This window comes from Stenella coeruleoalba (assembly GCF_951394435.1).
Source record: "Stenella coeruleoalba genome assembly, chromosome: 8".
NCBI lineage: Eukaryota > Metazoa > Chordata > Mammalia > Artiodactyla > Delphinidae > Stenella > Stenella coeruleoalba.
Genome location: NC_137154.1, coordinates 1,992,006 through 2,014,774, shown reverse-complemented (window position 1 = coordinate 2,014,774; position 22,769 = coordinate 1,992,006). Strand labels below are relative to the sequence as shown.

The following is a 22,769-nucleotide window of genomic DNA, read 5'->3' as shown; positions in this document are numbered from 1 at the left end:
GCGGATTAAACACTGAAGATAATGCTGAACAAAAAGACCTACTTCTGCCTTCACCGGCCTTGGGATCGAAGGAGACGGCTCGTAACCCTTCACCACAGACAAACACCCAGTTATACATTAAGAACAAGAGGGGAGATGGGTTCTCTGTGGACCAGTCTGAGGCTTAGAAATTGGCCACTCTTAAGGAGGGACGTAAGTCGGTCCCAGCCTGGGGAAGGGGAGAGGGTCAGGAGAGAGCTTGACTTGTTTAAAATGACACCAAGGGAGTATTTGAGGAGCGACAGTGACTTCATCAGAGCCACTGCTCAGGGTCAATACTAGCTTTGTGACCCTGGGCCCGACTTAACCTCTCAAGCCTCAGGTTGATTATATATAAAACAGGAGTGATAATATTCTTATGTCAAAAGCTGCCGTGATGTAAGGATTAGTGAAATGATGTTTATAAAGCACTCAGCAAAGTGCCTGGCTAAGGGCGAGTACTATTATGATTTTAAGAGGATTCTTTAGTCCAAAGATGTGTGCAGGGTAGCGAGCTTTCTCCTCCCCGAAAGGGTAGCGCCGGGGCTCCTTTGGAACGCAGTGCCCAGGGAGTGTTGCCGAGGAGATCAGGACCTCTGAGAGAGCAGAGGTGGTCCCTGCCCAGATCCTCCTGGTCTCCTGGGGCTTGCACGGTGCCTGGTGTGTACACTCACACCTCCTGCCTGGAAGAATGGACACACAGGGCAAGGGGGCACCGTCTCCTCCGCCTGCCTGCCGGGCACCGCACTGGATCTTACAGGTGCCTTCAGCTCCTAGAGCCTAGACCCTACACACATCCACGCTGGGGGAACCCACGGGAGTTTCAGACTGGGGCTGCCCTGTGCCCTTCTTAGCTCAGCGGTGTGGGGTGTGTGTGTGTGTGTGTGTGTGTGTAGGGGTGTGTGTGTGTGTGTGTGTAGGTGTGTGTGTGTGGGCTGGCCCAGCCTGGACTGGGTGGGGGCTGTAACAAACCTCATTTCCCATCAAGGGAGCCTGAGGCCGTGAAGGTCAACTTACCCCCCCCACCCCCCAGAGCTCTCGCCAAGATTCCCATTCTTAGTCTGCAGTCACCCCAGCCCGAGAGCAGTGCTGCACATGGGGGTGAGCAGGGAGCTTCAAGATGACTACGAGTCACAGAGCTGGGGAGAGAGACAGAGCTGGGTGGGCTGGTGGGAGGCAAGAAGATACTGGGAGAAAGTGAGGCCCTCTCTCGGGGGAGCAGTCAAGACAGGAATGCCCTCCTCCCGGCCCCACAGGATGGCCCCAGGGCTCCCAGGCCCCTCCTTGGGGGCTCCCTGAACTCTTGCATCTATCCCATAGGGAGCAAACTTGCTTCCTTCTATCCCACTCTCTATCAAACATAAATGATGTAAAAAGGACTTTTTTCCCCCCGAATCCTGTTAGCGTTCAGAAATAGAGTTGTTGTACAAGAATTCTTTCACAAGAAGGAAATCCTGCCACTTGTGACAACACGGATGAATGTGGAGGACAGTGAAATAAGCCAGACACAGAAGGACAAATACTGTATGATATCACTTATATGAAGAATCTAAAATAGCCAAGCGCAGAGAAGCAGAGAGTTGAATGGTGGTTGCCAGGGGCAGGGGGAGGAGGCAGCCGGGAGGAATTTGTCAAAGGGCACAGAGTTTCAGCTCTGCAGGGTGAATGAGTCCTAGAGAGCGCCTGCCTATCGCAGTGCCTGTAGTCAACAGCCCTGCATCGTGTGCTTCAGAAGTTGCTCAGAGGCTAGATCTGACGCTACGTGTTCTTAGGAAATAACAATATACATGATAACAGAGGGCGTGAAGAAACTTTTGGAGGTGATGGGTATGTTTATGGCCTAGATTGTGGTGACGGTCTCATAGGTATACACTTATCTCCAAATTCATCCCATTGTATACATTAATTATGTACAGATTTTGTATGTCAGTCGTGACTCAATAAAGTGGTTGAAAAAAAGAAAATTAAGAACAAAACAAATTTTTTTTCACAGGAGCTTTTTTTTTCTCTTTGAGCATATATTTTAAAATAGTCACATCCTTAACGAAACCTTCCACAGTCTCTGTGGAGCCAGAATCCCACTGATCTGACAAGGCTGGCATAATAAAAGAACACATACTGATTTCATCTATGATAGTCAGCGCAAAAAAAGGGAAGCTATTAGTAACCAGGGTCCATCAGCTGTAAAAATAACCAGTGTAAACAGGGTCACACCAAGAATGCAAAGATACATGCAGCAACCTGGATGAATCTTCAGAGAACTGTGTTGAGTGAAAAGAGCCAGTTTCAAAAGGTCCCATACTGTACAGTTCCATTTATAGAGCATTCTTGTAAAGACAAAATTAAAGCAATGCAGAACTGATTAGTGGTTGCCAGGGGCTAAGGACAAGGTGAAATGGGAGAGAAGGGAGTGTGGCTATGAAAGGGGGCTACATGAGGGACCCTGGGGTGACAGAAGCTCCCCTGTGTCAGCGTCTGTATCCTGGCAGTGATCTGGTCCTACAGTTTGCAAAATGTTACCACTGGTGCAGACTGGGTGAAGGCTACGTGGGATCCCTCTATTATTTCTCACAGCTAGCTGCTGCATGTGAATGTACAATTATCTCGGAATGAAAAATTCATGAAAAAAATCACGATCGCCAAATTAAAAAAAAGTAGTCTTCCTAAAAATACCCAATAATGAAGATACAGAAAATCTATACGAACAGAGGGCTAAAAAATACTGAGGGACATTACAACTGACTTGAACACATGGATAAATCTCCTATTTTTGGCTAGAAAGTCAAAAATATTGTAAGAAAGATAATTCTAAGTTAATCTAAATTGATTGCCGTTTCAATAGAAACTACTGGCAGAATATGGAGGAACACACACACACACACACACACACACACACACACTTTTTTTTTTTAAATCAGGCAAGCTGATTATAAAATTTATGTGAAAAAAAATCAGCATGTTGGGCTTCCCTGGTGGCGCAGTGGTTGAGAATCTGCCTGCTAATGCAGGGGACACGGGTACGAGCCCTGGTCTGGGAGAATCCCACATGCCGCGGAGCAGCTAGGCCCGTGAGCCACAACTACTGAGCCTGCGCGTCTGGAACTTGTGCTCCGCAACAAGAGAGGCCGCGATAGTGAGAGGCCCGCACACCGCGATGAAGAGTGGCCCCCGCTTGCCAGAACTAGAGAAAGCCCTCGCACAGAAACGAAGACCCCACACAGCAAAAATAAATTAATAAATTAATAAATTCCTACCCCCAACATCTTCTTTAAAAAAAAAAAAAAGCACGTAATGCAAGTCCTGTACAATTCTGAAAAAGCGTCTGGAGCTCTTTGGTGCAGCCTGTCCCTCTGTGTTCCAGAAAAGCACTCGGGTTTAAAGATTACCCATTGTCCTAAATAGTCTGATGAGGGTGCAACTTCACTTTTTTCTGAAGGTGATTCTACTCATTCAAACTCGCCTCTCCATCGACGTTGTCAGGCACCTACCATGATAAACATGAACTGAATGACTCATCTTGAGGTAGGGACATGCATTTAACCAATACTATATAACCTTACTATGTGTCAGCACCATTCTGTGTACTTCACATTAGTCATTCATTTAATCCTCCCAGTAACCCTCTGCAGTAGGCACTCTTTCTTATTATCCCCATTTTACAGATGGGGAAACTGAAACTGAGGTTAAATGACTCATTCAAGGTCCAGCAGGTAGGAGGGGTGCAGTTAGGATCTGAACTTGCACTACAGCTCTAGAATCTGCTTCTAACCACTACTTTTTTGTTTACAAGTCAGTAAAGGAGAGCACCAAGCAGGAGGTCTGGGGACAGGGGCACATTCCTCTGGGCTAGTTTCACAAGGATGAGGCTGGAAAAGCCACATTGGTACAGGTGGTCTAGATTAGATATGGAAACTGAGTCACTGCTGTCCAAGTCATGATGTGAAACCATTTTGACCTGCGCTGGTTATAACAGCACTCCAGCTATAACACTTTACCGTGTCAGTTATTTTCCTTTCCGGTGGTTGGCCTGGGGAGGGGAGGGGCTGGCTACATGTTACAGATTTTTCTTATTGCCATTCTTTTCCTTTTTGAATTAGGCTTATTTACTTTCTTGAGTTACTGAATTCAGTTTTCATAAGATGCCCTGAAACTGTGATCATACATGAGTAGGAAGTGGCCCCCAGGGTCAGACCCGAGACCCAGGTGCGTCCCTTGTCTGGACTCTGCCATGTGAGTGAGCCCGGAAGAAACCCCTTGTCTGGACTCTGCCGTGTGAGTGAGCCCAGAAGAGACAAGTGCTCCTGTTCCCTGACAGCATTAGCCACCAAGGCGAGGACTCAGCCCCAAACACTCAGGCTTCCCGTCCAACTCAAGAGCTAATCCTGTGTCTAGAGTGTTGTGGTCTGAGGCCATGCCATGGATTCCCTGGTTGACTGTACTGTGTGAAATGCAGCTTCCTCTTATGAGTAAGAGAGATGGGGGAAACCTGCTATACTCACAAGCACATCATAAAGTTCAAAAGTCAAATAACTGAGGCTGGCCCGTCACTAGGCCCATCAGCCATCCATAAGACAATCTAGAAATGGACACATTAAATGAGAGTTTGAAATATGATAAAGGTAACAACTTAAGTCAGTGGAAAGAAGATGATGTATTCAAATAAATAGTGTTGGGGTAACTAGTTAGACACATAGAAAATAAATCGAATTTAATGACTCCTTATGTCCAAATCTAGAGGGAGCACTATTTAAATGTAAAAAGATGAAGGACGCCCACTCTCGCCACTTGTATTCAACATAGTTTTGGAATTCCTAGCCACAGCAATCAGAGAAGAAAAAGGAATCCAAATTGTAAAAGAAGTAGAACTCTCACTGTTTGCAGATGACATGATGCTATATATAGAAAATCCTAAAGATGCTGCCAGAAAACTACTAGAGCTCATCAGTGAATTCAGTAAAGTTGCTGGATACAAAATTAACATACAGAAATCTGTTGCATTTCTATACACTAACGACGAAATATCAGAAAGAGAAATTAAGGAAACAATCCCATTTACCATTGCGTTGAAAAGAATAAAATACTTAGGGATAAACCTACCTAAGGAGACAAAAGACCTTTACTCCAAAAACTGTAAGATGCTGTTGAAAGAAACTGAAGATGACCCAAACAGATGGAAAGATACACTGTGTTCTTGGATTGGAAGAATCAATAGTGTTAAAAATGACTGTACTACCTAAGGCAATTTACAGATTCAGTGCAATCCCATTCACATTACCAATGACGTTTTTCACAGAACTAGAACAAAAAATTTTAAAATTTGTATGGAAACACAAGACCCTGAAAAGACAAAACGATCTTGAGAAAGAAGAGCAGAGCTGGAGGAATGACGCTCCCTGACTTCAGACTATACTACAAAGCTACAGTAATCAAAACAGCATGGCACGGGCACAGAAACAGACATATAGATCAATGGAACAGGATAGAAGGCGCAGAAATAAACCCCCGCACTTATGGTCAATTAATCTACAACAAAGGAGGCAAGAATATACAATGAAGAAAAGACAGTCTCTTCAATAAATGGTGCTGGGAAAACTGGACAGCTACATGTAAAAGAATGAAATTAGAACATTCTTGAACACCATATACAAAAATAAACTCAAAGTGGATTAAACATATAAATGTAAGACTGGATACTATAAAACTCCTAGAGGAAAACATAGGCAGAACACTCTTTGACATAAATAACAGCAATATTATTTTGGATCTGTCTCATAGAGTAATGGAAATAAAAATAAACAAACGGGATCTAATTAAACTTAAAAGCTTTTGCACAACAAAGGAAATCATAAACAAAATGAAAAGACAGCCTATGGACTGGGAGGAAATATTTGTAAATGATGCTACCGACAAGGGATTAATTCCCAAAATACACAAACAACTTATACAGCTTAATATCAAAAAAACCCCAACCCAATCAAAAATCGGGCAGAAGACTAGATAGACATCTCTCCAAAGAAGACATACAGATGGCCAGCAGGCACATGAAAAGATGCTCAGTATCACTAATTATTAGAGAAACGCAGTCAAAACTACAGTGAGGTATCGCCTCACACCAGTCAGAATGGCCATCATTAAAAAGTCTATAAATAATAAATGAGGGTATGGAGAAAAAGGAACCCTCCTACACTGTTGGTGGGAATGTCAAATTGGTACAGCTGCTATGGAGACCAGTATGGAGGTAACTTATAAAAGTAAAAATAGAGTTAACCATATGATCCTGCAATCCCACTCCTGGGCATATATCCAGAGAAAACGCTAATTCAAAAAGATACATGCGGGCTTCCCTGGTGGCGCAGTGGTTGAGAGTCCACCTGCCGATGCAGGGGACACGGGTTCGTGCCCCAGTCCGGGAGGATCCCACACGCCGCGGAGCGGCCGGGCCTGTGAGGCATGGCCACTGAGCCTGCGCGTCCAGAGCCTGTGCTCCGCAACGGGAGAGGCCACAACAGTGAGAGGCCCGCATACCGCAAAAAAAAAAAAAAAAAGATACATGCACCCCAATGTTCATAGCAGCACTATTTACAATAGCCAAGACATGGAACCAACCTAAATGTCCATCAACAGATGAATGGATAAAGAAGATGTGGTGTGTGTATATGTATGTGTGTACATATATATATATGTACACACACACACATAATACACAATGGAATATTACTCAGCCATAAAAAAGAATGAAATAATGCCATTTGCAGCAACATGGGTGGACCTAGAGATTACCATATTAAGTGAAGTAAGTCAGACAGGAGAGACAGATAATCATATTCATATCACTTATATGTGGAAACTAAAAAAATGATACAAATGAACTTATTTACAAGACAGAAATAGACTCACAGACATAGAACACAAACTTACGGGTACCAAAGGGGAGAGTGGGGTGGGGGAGAGATAAATTAGAAGTTTGGGATTAACATATACACACTACTATATATGACATAGGTAGACAACAAGGACCTACTGTATAGCCCAGAGAACTATACTCAGCATCTTGTAATAACCTATAAGGAAAAATAATCTGAAGAATATATATATATATGTGTATGCATGTAGATATATGTGTGTGTGTGTGTGTGTGTAACTGAATCACTTTGCTTTACGCTTGAAACTAATACATGTAAATTAACCATACTTCAATTAAAACTATTTTTTAATGTGAAAAATAAAGATGACAGAAGAAAACATGGGAGAATTTATTAAAACAATCTCAGAATGAGGCTTTTTTCCAAAATTTTTCCAAACTTTAAGACAAGGACCTCAAATCACAAAAGACTGCCAGAGCTGACTGTCAAAATTTAAAAATTCTGAAGTCCAACAGGAAAAAATGGACCAAAAATTTGAACAGTTTATGAAAAGAAAATACAACTGGCTTCTGAAACACATAAACAAGCTCAACTTTTAATAAAATATAAGAAATGCAAAACAAAAAACAAAAACAAAAACCCCCCAAACACTCAAATTTAAAAATCCTGCCAGCAGAAAACTACAGAAGCTCAAAGACTGAAGAAAAATTGGGATAAAATATTTTCAACATCTAAGACAGAGTTTCTATAAATCAGTAAGAAGAGGTATTAAAAAAATTAAGGGTATGGAGAAATGGTTCACAAAAAAGAAAAAACAAATGTGTTTACTTCTTTGAAGAGATAAAAGCCTCATTTACAATAAAAGAAATGTAAGTGAACACTCCAGTACACCACTTCTTCCTCAGTCAAATTAATAAAGATAAAAACTGTGACCACTCACTTGTTGGTGAAGGTGTGGGGAAACGGGCGTGTTTGTGCACTTTTCATAGTAGCATCAATGGGTGCCAGCCTTCATGATTTGGTAGCATCTATCAAAACACGTACAGATATCTTAACCCTGCTGGAAATGGGGGAAAAACGGGCCTCTTGAAGTGAATGCACTTAAAATTTCATGAAAAATAGACTTGATTGGGAAGTTACCTTGAGAAGTAGTAATAATAGTTTTGAAAACAAGCTTATCTTATATAAATGTAAGTTGTTATAATCGTAGATGCCGACTCGTGAATGGAGAGAGGGTCTGGTGGCACGTTTATGAAACATGCCGCGATGCCACAGTGGGGCGTCTTTCACTTCGTAATGGGCTTTGGCAGCATGTCCACACAGAGGATCATTTCTGTGGAAGGCAGGGCTTCATGGCTTCACTAAGGGCCTACCCTTAATCCTTTATTATTTCATCTGCTTTTATTCTTTCTTTTTTGAAATGCTTATCTAGGTATCAGCCTTGATTTTCTCTTCAGTTGATAACTGGTTTAACTCTGCCTAATCTCCTAATCTCTGTTAGAGATTCTTCAATTTCACTGCCCTTAACTTCATGAAATCTCTTATCTTGACAGGATTTACAGTTCTTCTTCATAAGTGATTTACTTTACATTGTCCTTATTTGATAAGAGACAGCCCAGGAGGAGACCCAGTCAACAGAGATAGAGCAGGGAGAAGATGGGTGGGGAGAAACAATAGTGTTCAGTGGGGAGGGATGTTTCAGAGGGACTAATTTCATAATCGGGCAGTTCATTAGTGAATATTTGAATGGTCAATGGCCGTCTTTAGCTGCCCTATACATCCATCAATAGGGGGCTTGTTCCATACATTATGGCACAGTGAAATGCTCTGCAGCTGTTAATAAAAAGGAGAAGCGCTAGATGTCTTAATATAGATCCATCTCCAGAACACACGGGCACCTTCCCTTTGAACAGCGCACACTGGGGCCGCCGCGTGCTCACCAAGAAATGAGAGGGCTTGCTTACGGAAAGCTGAAAGGCTTCCTTACAGCAGGATGCCTGCGGAGACAGGTCCCCGCACAGTGCACTGGCCAGGGCTCCGTTCTCTTCAGATGCCCTGGGGCTGCTTCCTGCCCAGACCATCAAGCAAGTAACTGTTGGCCACCTCCTGCCAGCTGCGGTCAAGTCAGTGTTGCCCTTGAAAATGCTCCTGGCCTTAATCAGGCTTCAATGAGCAGCCCATCTCTGCATCCTTTGATGGAAGGCTCTCTGATTAACAGCCAGCACGATACTCTTTAGCCTTGTTACAGGCCTCCCACCCCACCACCTACGTGCCTTTTTCAGGCAGCTGGGTCCTCGTGTTCACCAGGAACAGGACCCATGCCAGAAAGACTAGAGCCGCCATGAGCACAGCCCCATGTGGGGAAAGCCCAGCCCAGCAGACTGAGAGCAGAGGCCACGTTCTCTCAAGGATCCTGGAAGCTAAGCACGAGAAAGCAGCACTTCAGCTACAGTGCACTGAGCTGTCACCTGTTCATGTGTGTGGACACACACGCCACTGCAAAATAAAAACGCCCCTGACGGGTACTGCCCTGATGAACCAGTCTTGTCTGGGCAGCTCAGAAAGTCTGGCATACCTATATATTAAGTCAAAAAGGCAAACTGCAGATAAATATGTATGTTACCACTTGTGTAAAAAGGAGGTATATTATAGATACGTGTTTGCCCCTATAACACATTCTGAAAAAATACAATAGGAAACTGGTAAAAGTGGTAGCCTTTGGGGAAGGAAACTTCGGAATTCAGGGCTGGGGTGGGGACAGCCTGATTTTTCTCCATATTCCCTTTGTACACTGAATGTGTTTTACCATGTGCGTATGAGACTACTTGATTATTATGATTTTTAAGCACAGCATTTTAATAGGGAAGGAACAGTGTGCTGCAGCTCACGCAGACGTTCCGCCAGGCCGTGAGCGAGCAGCCCTCCGCTGCAGGGCTGGGGTGGCCGGCGAGGGGCCGCTCCCGCGGCGCAGCGGTGTGGGCTCTGGTTCATGTCACTGCAAGGGGCGGGGGCTGCTCCGCACAAAGAGGGTTTTGACAGGGAGAGGCAGAGCTGGAGTGAGAGCAGGCCCTGGGCGGGCTCCCAGCGAGCCCCCCGCCCCCACCCCCCTCGATGGGAAGGGGTGCCCTCCACCCATCTGCAGATCAGCAAGGCTCTCCTAGGAAATGAAATGTTACATATGTTTTGTCATTACAGAATTTTGAGAGGAGTGATTTTTAAAGAAGTGAACCGTGTACAGCATGTTCTGACTGCTGTGTCTCACTATATCAAGTTTTTATGTAAGTTTTTTCCATTTTCAGGTAATCTCTGATTTTGATTCATGCAACAGTGACAACAGTTGATACGTTTTTCTGTTGATTTGCCTAATGTCTGTGTTCGTTTAAATATTTTCCAATGCATCTCCACGTTTTAAACTCCTTTAAACTATACCTTAGACCCCATTTCACATTCATGCTTTATATCGCCGAGACTCTGCTTTGGGGAGGAGCAAATTGTCTTCCCTTCTGAAATGGCGCTGCTTGGGAACTAGTTGGGTCCCGGGTATTCTGGGGAAGTGACACAGTGTTGACCTAGGAGGGGGTCCTGATCTCTCCCCATGGGGAGAAGGAACAGAGAGGAAGTTGAGGCTGGCGACCCTCTTGGGACATGCCCACACCCACCCTCTCCAAGGGCTCTGCCCTGGACATCCACCTGGGCGTGGGGAGGCCTGGATACACCGTTGGCAGAGAAGCTGGGCGGGAAGAAGCCAGCCCAGCGCCCGCCACTGTAAGAGGAAACGAAGAGAGACAGCTCCAGGCAGCCCCAGAAGCGAGGCCTGGAAAAACTGCAGCTGGGGCGAGCACAAAGGACTTTTCAGACCCTGCAGCCAAGGTGCCCAGTGAGTTTTTTTTTTTTTTTTTTTAAACAGCTATTAGGGCGACGAGCCTTTCCAAAGGCCAGCAGTTGGCGAGGGTTTCCAGGAAGCTGGTCTGGCACGAGGCTGGGATTGGAGCAACTTTAACGAGTTAACTTCAGAAGGAAGGAATCATCAGGAAAGGTTTAAGGTTCAGCAAACTTTTTGAATTATTTTGCAAAAAGTTCTGGCTTTCAAATTCAAAGGCGTGTTTTGCCGTGACTGTTTTAAGCCAGAGCCTGTTTCAAAGGCAGCGCAGCCCGCACGTTTCTGATTCATTCACTCCAGGTATTCGTCTCGACTCCTCTGGACGAGCTCTGCAAGTGCTATCCAGTGCCGGGAAGTGCTGGGGTCACCTTACACGTCTCGTCAAACATTGCTCCACCCACGCGCCTCTCCCTCCGCCAGCCCCCATGGCCGTGTGTGCACGCGCGCGCACACACGCGCACACCTTCCCCAAGCAGGAAGCTGCTCTTTGCCAAGAGCGAATGGAATTCAGATTTCCAGAGGGTGTCCTTGGCCTCCAGCTCCACAGCCACACGCTGAAGAAAGGTCCTAGTGTGTGTGGTGGGGACTGAGAGAGAGGGGCCTCCATCTCTGCTCACGTCTATCTCGGCCCCAAGAAAAACCCACAACTGGCTGCACTCTGCTGAGCCACACCCGGCCTCGGTCACATTCCTTCCCTTCCTGAGCCCGCACTGGGTGGCCCCAGCAAACCAGCCTCCACAGCTTCCTCCCGCCAGCGGGAGACCTAGGCCGGGCCCTTGTGGGGCAACCAGCGATTCCAAGTGAGGCGCCCGCGCCCCGGGCCTGAAGCGGTGGGAAACCACCGAGGGGCCCTCGGGGCCGGGCCTCCGGCTCGGGCCCGCGCTCACCTACGCGGGGGAGGACGGCGCTGCTTCTCCCTGCAGCACACTGTGGGGCCGGCCCTCTTCCTATCCAGCCTTTGCTCTGCTGGCTGCGGAGCTGGTGGGCCCGCTGCAAAGGCTGATGCCGCCCTTTCCCACCACAGGGTCCCTGCGTACACACCGGCAAGAAGGAGCCCCTCTCCCCCATCCAGTCTGAGCCTCCCAGGCCCTGAGGTCAGCACCCTCAGGAGTTAAACATTTACAGGCAGAGGCCAACACCAGCCCCAGTAAATGAGACAAGGCCGTGATCAGCCTCGCATGGTGGGCTGGCTGGTCACGCTCAGCTTCTCTTTGGCCTGAGTCACTGGGACCTTGCACCTGTGTGGCCAGGTGGCAACAGGCGGAGAGAGTGATATTTCTGCAGGTCGTCAGAGCCAGCGAGGACGGTGATGGGCAGGAGCTTCTGTGGCATTTCAGGGGCTCAGCGCGGCGGGGGGGCCTGGTGCCCCGGCAGAGTGTCCACTGCTAAACAAAGGCCAAGCTCCACTCTCCTCAGACAGCGCCCTTTGTTTGCTCATGGAACTGTTTTCACAAGCCCCAGGCTCCGTGTGGCCTGCACTTCTGCCTGGGGAGAAGGCTGCAGCTCTGCAGCGTGGGCCGTGAGGCGCACGTCGGCCTTCTGGCCTTGCTCAGGGCTACGCGGAGCCTCCTGCCTGGGCTGGGGAAGGCGGCACCCTTGTCTTGGTCTTGCCCACTTGGGTCTCCTGGACAAGTACTCTTGAGCTAGCCCGAGACCAGCTTCCCTGTCCTTTCTGACCCCACGTCTCAGTGTTTCTGTAGTGCCTCAGCTCCACCAGCCTCTCCTTGCAGGCGTGGGCTGCCGCAGAATTAACTGGGGGGCGCTGTCTCCCGTCCCCTGCGTGTGGGACTGGGGGGAGCACGCTGAGGAGCAGGGCCCGGCCAAGCTGACGGCCACGCGCTGCCCCCCCGGCGCTCGGTGCTCAGGAAAGTGCGCCAGCCACCCCCGGGACTGGGGGCCCTTGGCCCAGGTGATGAAGGGGACTGGCTGGGCCTGGCGTGGGGTAGAGCACAGGCCCCACTAGAGCAGACAGGCCCCTGTGGGACAGCAGAAGAGCTCAGGGTTCAGAGTTCAGAGCTGAGGGCCTAGCCCTGGCTCTGCCAGCAGCTGAGCAAGGTCCTCTCGTCTTTGGTCTCAGGTCTTTGGTTTCCCGGTCTTTCCATCTCCTGGCCTCTAAAGGGATACATCCCCCCCTCCCCACCCCCGAACCCAGGCCGTGTGGTCTGAAGAGTCCACTTCCCAGCGCCTGAGACAGGCAGGTGGGGGGCGGGGGGCCGCGAGCACAGAGCTTTTACAGGTACAGCCGCAGACGGGGGGCCACTGGGAGAGCATCTCAAATGAGGCCCTTGGAGCCCCTGGGGATGGCCCCACCCCCTGCCGCTGCACACACACCGGCCCGAGCTCAGTCAGGCTGGGAGCCAGTTTTCCTGAGCATTGCTCCACCCAAGGCTGCCCCATCTTATGACCCTGGCCTTGCAGCCAGGCCCCCACGAGCTCCCACCTGGAGCCCACACACCCAGCTGGGGGGTTCATGCGGCAGTTCAAAAAGAAGAGCAGAAGAAAAGCACTCAAGTGTTTCAAACTGGAAGAGGTTCAATTTAACTTAACAAACCTGGATATGAACCTAAAGAAAACACTGAAAACCAAGCCCACCTACAAAAGGCCCAAGAGAGGAGGTTAAGTAGGAAAAGAAAGGTCCCCTTGGGCCCGAGGACAGCTGCCCAATCCCGGCCAGGGAGTGGAAGACACTGGGCCCCAGTGCAGACCGAGCGGGGCCAGGAGGACTCGCCCAGAATGTGCTCAAGGACTTTCAGCTAAAGGTCCCAATGTGACCTTACCCTGAACTTTATACCCCAGATGCAGAGATCAGCTAACTGAGGAGTTAAGCGGAGGACCCGCGGCTGGCTGCCTGGCGCCGCCCACCTCCTCCTCAGGGGCCTGGCTCTCTGAGGGCAGCAGTGTTCGGCCCAGAACCACAAGTGAGGCTGTGGGGAAGGATGCTGAATGTATATATATATATATATATATAGAGAGAGAGAGAGAGAGAGAGAGAGAGAGAGAGAGAGAGAGAGAGAGAGAGAGAGGGAGAGAGAGGGAGAGAGTGTGTGTGTGTGTGTGTGTGTGTGTGTGTGTGTGTGTGTGTGTAGCTCTGTGCTCTGAACAGCCTTACCTACCCGCCCCCCCCAATCTCCCAAATATCTTCTGTTGTTTTATGAAGTCACCCTGCTCTCTGCCTCAGTTTCCCCAGCAAGGCACCACAGGGCACAGCAAGGATTCTACCTTGGGTGCAGTGTAGTCTGACCTGTGATGGCTCAGTTCCAAGGTCTTGGAAGACAAATCAGGTAGAGTCAAAATTACCTTTGAAAATGCCTTGAATTTCCCCTAAAAACATTCCTTCCTCGGAGCTTTATGTATCCCCTCCTGAGCTGCCCTTGTGCCAGCTGAAATGGGCGAGCTCGTGTGTGTGAACCCCTGGGGTGCACCTACTCTTCTCCAGGCGCTCCCTGTGCCATCGTCAGCGTGAGCCTCTCGGGCCACTGCCAGGTCAAGAGGTTACTTACTGGGAAGATCAAAGCAACAGTAGGCTCACGGCTGGAGGTGTGAGGATGACGTGGACACCAGGGATGCCAGTCTCTGAGGCTGGACCTGGCCTCCTAGCTCCCTCTGCCTCCAGCTTTTCTTTCTCTTCCTCTTCCCTCCACGAGGACTCTAAGGTGGCACCCGGCATTCCCACGGGCCAGCCAAACCTGACAGCCTTCTAGCCAGACCTTGGACCGCTAGCCACTCATTGCTGAGGATGTGCCTCTAAGGTGTGGCCCCTGCCCAGGACACCTGCGCTGTCCCAAGAGGGCTGGTAAATCTTAAAGAATGAACGCTAGAGGGGGCGCTCTGGGGCAGCATGAGAAGCCACAGAGCTGGGTCTGCCACTGTACCCTGGGGGGCCAGGTCAGCGCTGCCCTGGAGTAGTCTGCAGGCCTGCGCGCCCCTCGCCCTCCTCACACGGCGGTGCCAGGTCCGGGTGTGCGAAGAGACTGAACGCGAAGAATTCTCACTGGAGAAGATGGTCACAGAGTCACCCGACCAGCGCACAGGCTGTCTCTGCACGGACTGTTCTCTCCTGCCCGGAGGGCCATAGAAACACTTTGGGGGCGCAGACCCAAACCAGAGGCCAGGCTTCTTTGCCTCTGCTGGCTAGTTACCTCCCCACCCCCTGCTTGCCAGCCCTCAGGGTGCCAGTCCAGCTTCCCCATCACAGACTGGGGCTCCCCTAAAGACTGCCGCTACCTCACGGGGGACGCCGGCAAGACCCAGTCCTGTGAGTCGGGGGACTGACTGACGAAGCGCTCGCAGGGCCCTACCGAAGACTCGGCCGGCAGCAGCGCCCCTCCCACCCCTGACGCGGGACGGGCTCAGTCGATCCTGCCAGAGGCTCACCCTCTCCTGAGCACCCGAAAGCCACCAGGTCTACGAACGCTGCTGCCACATTCGGGCTGTGCAGCCTGCGGGCCGCTCAGAACCCTAGAGGCACCGTGCGCTTCCCTTCCGTGCCAAGCACAGCACCGGGGAAGGCAGGGTTTGTGGCCTGCCCTGGTCCTCACTCTGCTTGAAGATGGGTGCCGTCCTTGGCAGGTGAGTCCGACTGCGATGAGAATAGAGGGCAGAGGCGTGGCGGGGCACCTGTGACCACCGTGGGGCATGGGCCTCTGCATTCCCCCCAAGAGGAGCACAGTGGGCGCCAGGTTTCTCCCTGCACCTCCACAGGGGCCAGAACAGCTCGTGAGCCCCTCTCCCAGGGGCGAGACGCTGTGGATTGTGGGTCTGCGTCTCTCCTCTGCCGCTAGCCCATCCTGGGGCCCGGGGCTTTGGGGCCTCCAGGTGTATCTTGTTAAATAAGGACGACACCTAACGGTGGCGCACTGTGACCTCATCTGTGTCCCACGGAAGCTTGTGACCTGGTGGTTTCAGAAGCTCTCAGGCCAAGTAAGGATGTCCCCGTGGGGCCCCTCGTCGTAAGGTGACATTTTACACTGTCTGCTGTCGGGCAGGGCACTTTCCTGAAGCAGGTGCGCAGCTGGATGCCTGACCCCGCCTTCTCAGAAGCTAACACCAGCACCGTGAGACACATCCCTCATGTCTGCAAGAGGGCACTGAGGCTCAGAGAGGTGAGGTGGCTGCCGTGGCACCCACAGGCAGGATAAAATGAGCCAGGCTGGCCAGAGTCCGCCGGTGGGCAGTGTCCCCAGGCTTGGTGAACCCATAACCAACACCAGCTAACAAGGAACAAGAAATCTCAGACAAGGGGTGCGTGATCACTGCACTGAGAACTACAGGACACGGTAGGAGAAATGAAAGAAGACCTCAATAAATGAGGGACACGTCGAGACCACAGTTGCAAAGACTCAACATAGTAAAGATGTTTACTCTCCCCATCATCATCTAGAGAGCCGCCGTACCTATTAGAAGTTTTCTGTGGAAACTGGCACACGGATGGAGAGACAGGTGCCACACCAAGACAGCCAAGCAAGGCAGGAGAACTGGCTGGAGCCTGCTTGATCAGCTGTCCAGGGCTGGTATCAAACTATAGTGATGATGAAACATGGCCCTGGCAAAAAAGAAAAACTGAGGTCTGACTCATGGAAGCGAATAGAGCCATGTGTAGACAGTGAGCTGGTTTATAACGATGCTGATACGGTAGGGCAGTGGAGAAAGGACGGTCTTTTCAGTAAAGGGGGCTGAGTCAAGCTGGATATCCAAATGGGGGAAAACTGTACCCTGACCTCAGCCTCGTACTGCAGGCAAAAATTGATTCCAGGCGGACTGTAGATCTCCGTGTGAAAGGTGAACTGTTAAAGCTTTAGAAAAAACCAGAATATCTTTATGACCTTGGAGTAGTCAGAGTTTCTTAAATAGGACACAGATAGCACTCTCCAGAAAGGAAATGTTTGATTGACTGGATCACCTTAAAATTAAGACCTTCTGTTCATCAAAAGACACCTTAAGAGAGGAAAAGGGCGACCTGCAGAGGGAGAGGTGTTGTGTATATATATATATTCCAAATAATCTGACCAATGACTCACGTCCAGGGTAAAGACAGAACTCCTACAATCAAAAGAAAAGATAACCCAGTAGAAAGTGGGCAGCCGACGTGGGCATTTTACAAAGGACGATATCCAACTAAACAATACTCATGTAGAAAGGGGCTCAACTGTATGAGCCGTTGGCTTACTGCACATTAAAGTCACAATTTGATGCCCCCAGACACCAGTATGGCTAGAAGGGAAGTGACGGAGAATGCCCAGTGTTAGGATATAGAGCAGCCAGAATGCCCCAGTGCCACTGGTGGGAGTGGAAATGGTATATGCCTGCTTTGGGAAACCGTTAGTCAATGTTTACTAAGTCAACAAGCTCGTCCAGTGACCTGGCAGCTCCGCACCTAGGCATATACTCGCCAGAAAGCAGCCCATGTGTTCATCAGACTAGACAGAATATTGTTAGCAATAATGATAACAGCCCTGCCTTGGAAATTGTCCAAGTGGCCGTCCAAGGAGAATGGATAACCGAAGTGTAGGCCATTCACACAGCGGGGCGCCAGCCGGCAAGGAAGGAGGGCGGCACTGCTCTCTTCAGCCAGACGGCGGGGCTCCCAGGGACTCGGACAAACGGGCGCGTGCACTGTGTGAGTCTCTCGATAGAAAGTTCAAGAACGGACAAAGCCGAGTCCTGTTGCTAGAAGCCAGGACACTGGTTACCCGTGGGCATCAGTGACAGGAAGCGGGAGCCTAGGGGCTTCCCGGGAGGTTCTGCTGCCTCAGCTGGGGGCTGGTTACGTGCGTGCCAGGGGCTGAAAATGCGTAAAGCAGTACACTTGAGATCTGTGTACTCATCTGCGTGTACTCCATCCTTCAAGTCGAAAACAGTGTCCTGTATGCAAGGACAACCCTTTCTAAACTTGACTTGAGAGAGGGCCAACCCAGGCCTGCAGAGGGGCTGGGTCTGCCCACAGGCACCCTCCACCCTCGGCTCAGGGGACACACGCCTCAGGCTTCCTGATCAGGCTGCCTTGGGACTCAGTCTCCCCTTCTAGGTTCAAGCAGAGCCCAAGAGGGGGCTGTGCGGTACTCCCCGACGGCGAGAAATGTCTCCACGTCAACACCCGTGCGGTCTGTGCAGTCGTTTTCCCCAGCCACTTCTAGGGCGTGGACGGTCTCTCCTCCGGCGCTACCCTAACCCTAACCCTAGCCCGGTCCACGCTAGCCTTGCTGAGGACCTGCACCACGGAGACTGCTGAGCGGGGCCTGAGAGCGCCTGGGCCGGGGGTTACGGATGGCTTCTGAGGAAGTAAGGAGCCTCCCCGCTTTCCTCTGGGCCTCCCACCCAGACGGCGGGCCCACTCCCCAGAGCAGCAGCCCCGGGAGACTGGCTGCGTCCTCCTCTCATGCTCAGATGGAGGAAGCGAGGCGCCCAGAGGTTAGGGGGCCTCCGGGGGCAGCCCGCAGCTGGGCTGGTGCAGGCTGGGAGCCAGACTGGGGGCATCCGATTCCCAGTCCCGTCTCTTTCCCACTGAGCCACTCCGCCTCGCTTTTAATTTAATTAGGAGAACATTTAATCCCCCCGTGCATTTCAGAGACGGGTTTGCGCCTGGCCGGAGCTGCGAGGCTCTGACGGGGAGCCTGTGACTCACGTAGCTTCGCACAGCCCTCCCGGGCGGGCTCCCACGGGGCTTCCTTGGCACCTTGTGCAGACAGAGGTGGTCTGGAGCGCCGAGGAAGACAGGACAGTGGTCTGGAGAGACAAACTAGCCTCATCTGTTCCCGGCAAGCCCCCTCCTTTATCCCCCTGGACACTGGCCCCAGAAAGGCCTCTCCGTCCTTTCCCACCAAAGTTTGCAGGGTGAGAAACAGAGCGAGGGGCTTGGGTGTTCGCAGAGGTGCAGTGCCTGGCGCCTCCAGGGTCCATGGGTGTGGGCCGCAGTGGGCCCTGGGTGTCTCTGAAACGTCCCAAGCAAACCTAGTCCCATCAATAGAGCTAGTACCCCTGATCCACGGAGCTGAGTGCAGGACCAAGCCTTGTGACATTTGCCCCCGTTTCCAGAAGGCATGGGGCTGGCCCTGGCCTCGCTGACAAATGCAGATTTCAGGAGACATTAGTAGTGATGTGGATGAAAGCCAGGCCACAGCGGCCTTGCTGGAGAAGAGAAACTTGAACATTTTGGCGTGAGATTCCGCAGGGTCCAGGAGAAAGTTGAAGACATGGAAATTCTAATTAACGCACACAGGGCTGGTTTTGCTCAAGGACCTCCAGGCTGTCATGTCGCAGGAGGCCTGCAAGTATATGCTCGCTGGGTGTGTGTGAGTGTGTGTGAGCCTGCTCGCTCGTGGTCACCTGGTGGGTGACCTGTAGCGCCCCAGCCTTGGCCTTGCCTTCCCTCTGCTTGCCTTTCCTAGAAGGCCCCTGGCCTGCCCTGTGCCTATCTTGGTGTACAGGGTGCTAACCGAACTCTTCCCCCTGCAGAGCGGGGCAGAGCGGTGGCTAGTTAAAAAGAGCTGAATCTCGCCCACCCGAGATGCCGTGATGAGAGATGGAGGGACCAGGGACCAACTCTCCTGGAGGGACCCTTCAGGGAAACCACAGGCTGCTGTGCTCACAGAGGGTCTGGCCACTTGAACTACCTGTCTTGGGTGTCCACGTGCAACCGGTGGGGCAGATGTGGGTGCCAGGCCACTCCTGGCTGACTGCAGCCGTGGGGAGGACTCCATAGGGATGGCCGCCGTCTCCCAAGGCTGCTGAGAGAAAGGGTTCCCAGGCCACGGCCCACACACAGCCCTGGAGCTCAGAGCCACAGGTCCCGATGCTGAGGCCAGTTCTGACCCAGCCGCCCCTGGCCCTGCACGCCAGCACCCATGCTGAGGCGCCCACAGCCCTTGCTTCATCTCCTCCTCGGGAGATGCTGGCTGGGGGCCCCTGTCTGCCTTGGGGTGGGAGCCATAGTCCTGGAGCTCCCTCCAGCCTGGGGCTTGAGGGGTGCCAGATAGGGAGAGGCCCAGGGGAGCCGCACATCGCCCGCTCCCCAGGAGCCGAGGATCCTGGGAGACAGGTACCCAAAAAGGAGTCCCAGGGCCCGTACTAGGGCACAGGGAGCTGGTACAGAGGGCCTCAGGGCTGAAGGAGGACGCGGCTGCCTGGCCTGTGGACGTCCTGCGCCTCCTTGAGAGGGGATGACTTGAGAGGGCCTTGGAAAGGTGAGCAGGAATCTCATGGCTGCAGAGGAGTGCCAAGGCTGTCCCCGATGGGACACCGTGTGCGAGGCACAGGGATGCACACAGGGGTGGCCCTCCCCTCGGGGGGCAGGAGCCTAGGAACTCACCCCAGCTCCCGGGGAGCAGGGCTCCGCTACGCCCCACTCCCCCAGATGCCTTGTCTCCTGCCTCACACTTGCTCCTTGGAAGCCCTGTGGCAAGACTGGGTGGGGGGTCGGGGGGGCACACATGCAGACAGCCGCCTGCTGGCCCTGCTGGCCCTGGAAGACTATCTTCCTGAAAGGTGTGGGTGCGACTCCGGCCCGGCCACCCAGATTCGTGTGAGGGCCCTGGAGCTGCCCAGGGGCTTGCCTGTGGGGCTGGAGTGCCCGAAGCTACTGTGTCTCCCCCGCCCACTGCACCCTGGGCCCTGCTCGCCGGCAACCCCCTCGGTTACACCAGGCTGGCTTGCTGACCCCCAGTCCCCTGACCCCTCGCTCCACCGATGGCCAACAGGCCCCGGAAAGAGGAGCTTCGCCCAGCCCCAGGGACCTTCCCGTAATCAAGGCTGCAGTGACCTCACCTCCCTGGGGCCCAGCGGGCGGGGAGAGCTTGAGATGGAAACAAAATGTGTCTTTATTTATGCTTTTAATTTGAATCCTGGAACTGGCCCAACATGGTAATACATTTAACATCAGTAAAATGCTGAAGAAAAATGGATCTGTTTTTCAGTAACTGCCTCCCACCCACTCTGCCCGCTGTGAGACCCCCGCGCACACCCCCCATCCCTTGCACACACCAGGGCGTGCGCCCCTCTCTTCCCCGCATGGAGTCCGTGGGGCTGAGCTGCCCGCAGGAGCCGAGACGGGTCCCCGAGCGGCTGGAGCCGAGTTTAATGAGGGGCATCAATCACCAGGCGGGCCGTGCGGGAGGCAAAGGAATGTGGTCCCAGCATGGGCACCGAGGCCCGGCCATCCCCCTCCCCGCCCTGCCCTGCCGGCAGTCACAGCCCTAAGTAAGCATGGTGCCCGGCGGTGCCACCTCCTTCCCCAGCCATGGTGGGGTGGGGCCTCTACCCAGCCTGCAGCCCTGGGGGCGCCTAGGTCTGAGGCCCCCACCGTCTCCTTCACTGTGCCTGCATCCCCCCTTTCCCCACCTGGGCTCCCCCGAGCAGTACTCTGACTACTGAGGACGTGGGCACGCAGATCCCTTGCCGTCTCAACCTTGACTCTGTCTTGACCAGACCACAGTGCCTGGAGGTGTCCTTTCGACTGCAGCCTCGGTCTTTCCACTCCCAGCCTTCACTGCAGACCCCTCCTCCTAGCACCACGCCTAGGCTCCTTCCCACCTTCCCAGCTGCCTCATCTCCAGGGTCTGTACTGGTTCACAGGTTCTGGGGCGAGGACTCTACCGGGTGAGGACTGCCTAGGCCCAACCGGCGCTGGAGGGGACCACTCCTGCTACAACCAGCGGGCCACGCCATGCGACTGCTGGACCGAGAAGGCCCACCACAGGCTCTCTGGTTGGTGATGCCCCAGGCCCACAGCAAGCAGAGAGAGCTTGGGGCCTCCGTCTTGGAGGAGCGAAGACAAGAAACGGCCAGGCTCCTCTGACGATGCAGCTACACTGGCTCGAGTTCCCTCCTGGGGCTCCCTGGGCAGGTGGGCGGCCTCCAGCCTTGGGAAACGTGGTGCACGCAGATGCCAACACACATGGACCTCGCTTCAGAAGGGGGGACCGTGAAAGGCAGCTGTGAGCTTGGCTTTGGGCCACCTCGGTCCCCAGCCTCACCACCCTCACCCTGGGCCTCTCTGCAGGGGCCTTGCAGGGCCCGGGGAGCTGGTGAAGACTGACTGCCCCGCTGGATGGATGGTGGGTGATGGCCCTGTCCACCCGGGGGGCAACTCCTTGCATGTGCATTCTGGGGGCCGGGCCACGGCTGAGAGAACAAAGGAGAGCGAGCTCTGACAGGAAGAGACCGGCCAGGAGGACAGGAAGGGGCAGGCTGAGCGGTACAGTGAGGCCTGGGTGCTGTCCACCCGCGTGAGGGCCGTGGTTCCCAGCAGGCGCCTGGCCGTCCTCGCTCTGAGCAGGCACTGCCGCCTGGGCTGCAGACACCAGCCACAAAACTGCAACTATTACCGCTTTGGCGTCCTTTGCGCCCCAGATTCGGTACAGGCCTCAGCCAGAGTGGGAAGCTGGCATTCTGCCTTGGGACGCTGACCTGCACCTGCCCCTCCCACCTGGCACCCGCCGCTGCTCACGCCTCCGCCCTTGCCCATTTATCAAGTGAGCCTATCAGGTCATCTCCGGGATGGGCCCAGAGGTCAGAGCCACATTCCCAGGGGTGGCCTGGAAGCTGGCTCCGGTGCCGAGTCCACGAGGATGAATAACCCTGCTTCCCAGTGACCTGGATGGCTCCCAGCGAGCCTGAGAATGCTTTCTGTGCACACCCTGCTATCGATGGGGTGCTGTCCACCTCCCTGGGGGCCTGGGGGCCTGGAAGGATGGTAGGCCATCCTGTCTGATCACGGTACCACCTTGAGACAGTCCAACTCTCCTCTCACTCTGGCTCCCCGACTCTGTCAGTCCTCTGGTTACAGAGCAGCCAGGAGGCCCTGCAGTTAGGGTCCCGATTCCTCAGTCATCTGCAAGGCAAAGGCCACACCTGGCCGGCAGCAAAGGCAGCCAGCCTGGGGCCTCACTCCCAGAGAGATGCACACGGTTCAGGACAACCTCGAGACCCTTACAGAGTCCGGAGGGCCGAAACACGCCTTAGTGGCTCCGCAGAGAGAAGGAAAGAAGGCCAGCAAGTGACTCTCAGAAGGGCCG

The 22,769-nt window shown here is 52.6% G+C and overlaps 1 protein-coding gene across 1 annotated transcript in view; it reads right to left on the bottom strand.

Moving 5' to 3' along the window:
• The window catches only part of KCNQ1 (potassium voltage-gated channel subfamily Q member 1), a 349,058-nt gene that overhangs the window by 161,519 nt on the left and 164,770 nt on the right, over window positions 1-22,769 (bottom strand). The window lies entirely within an intron of this gene.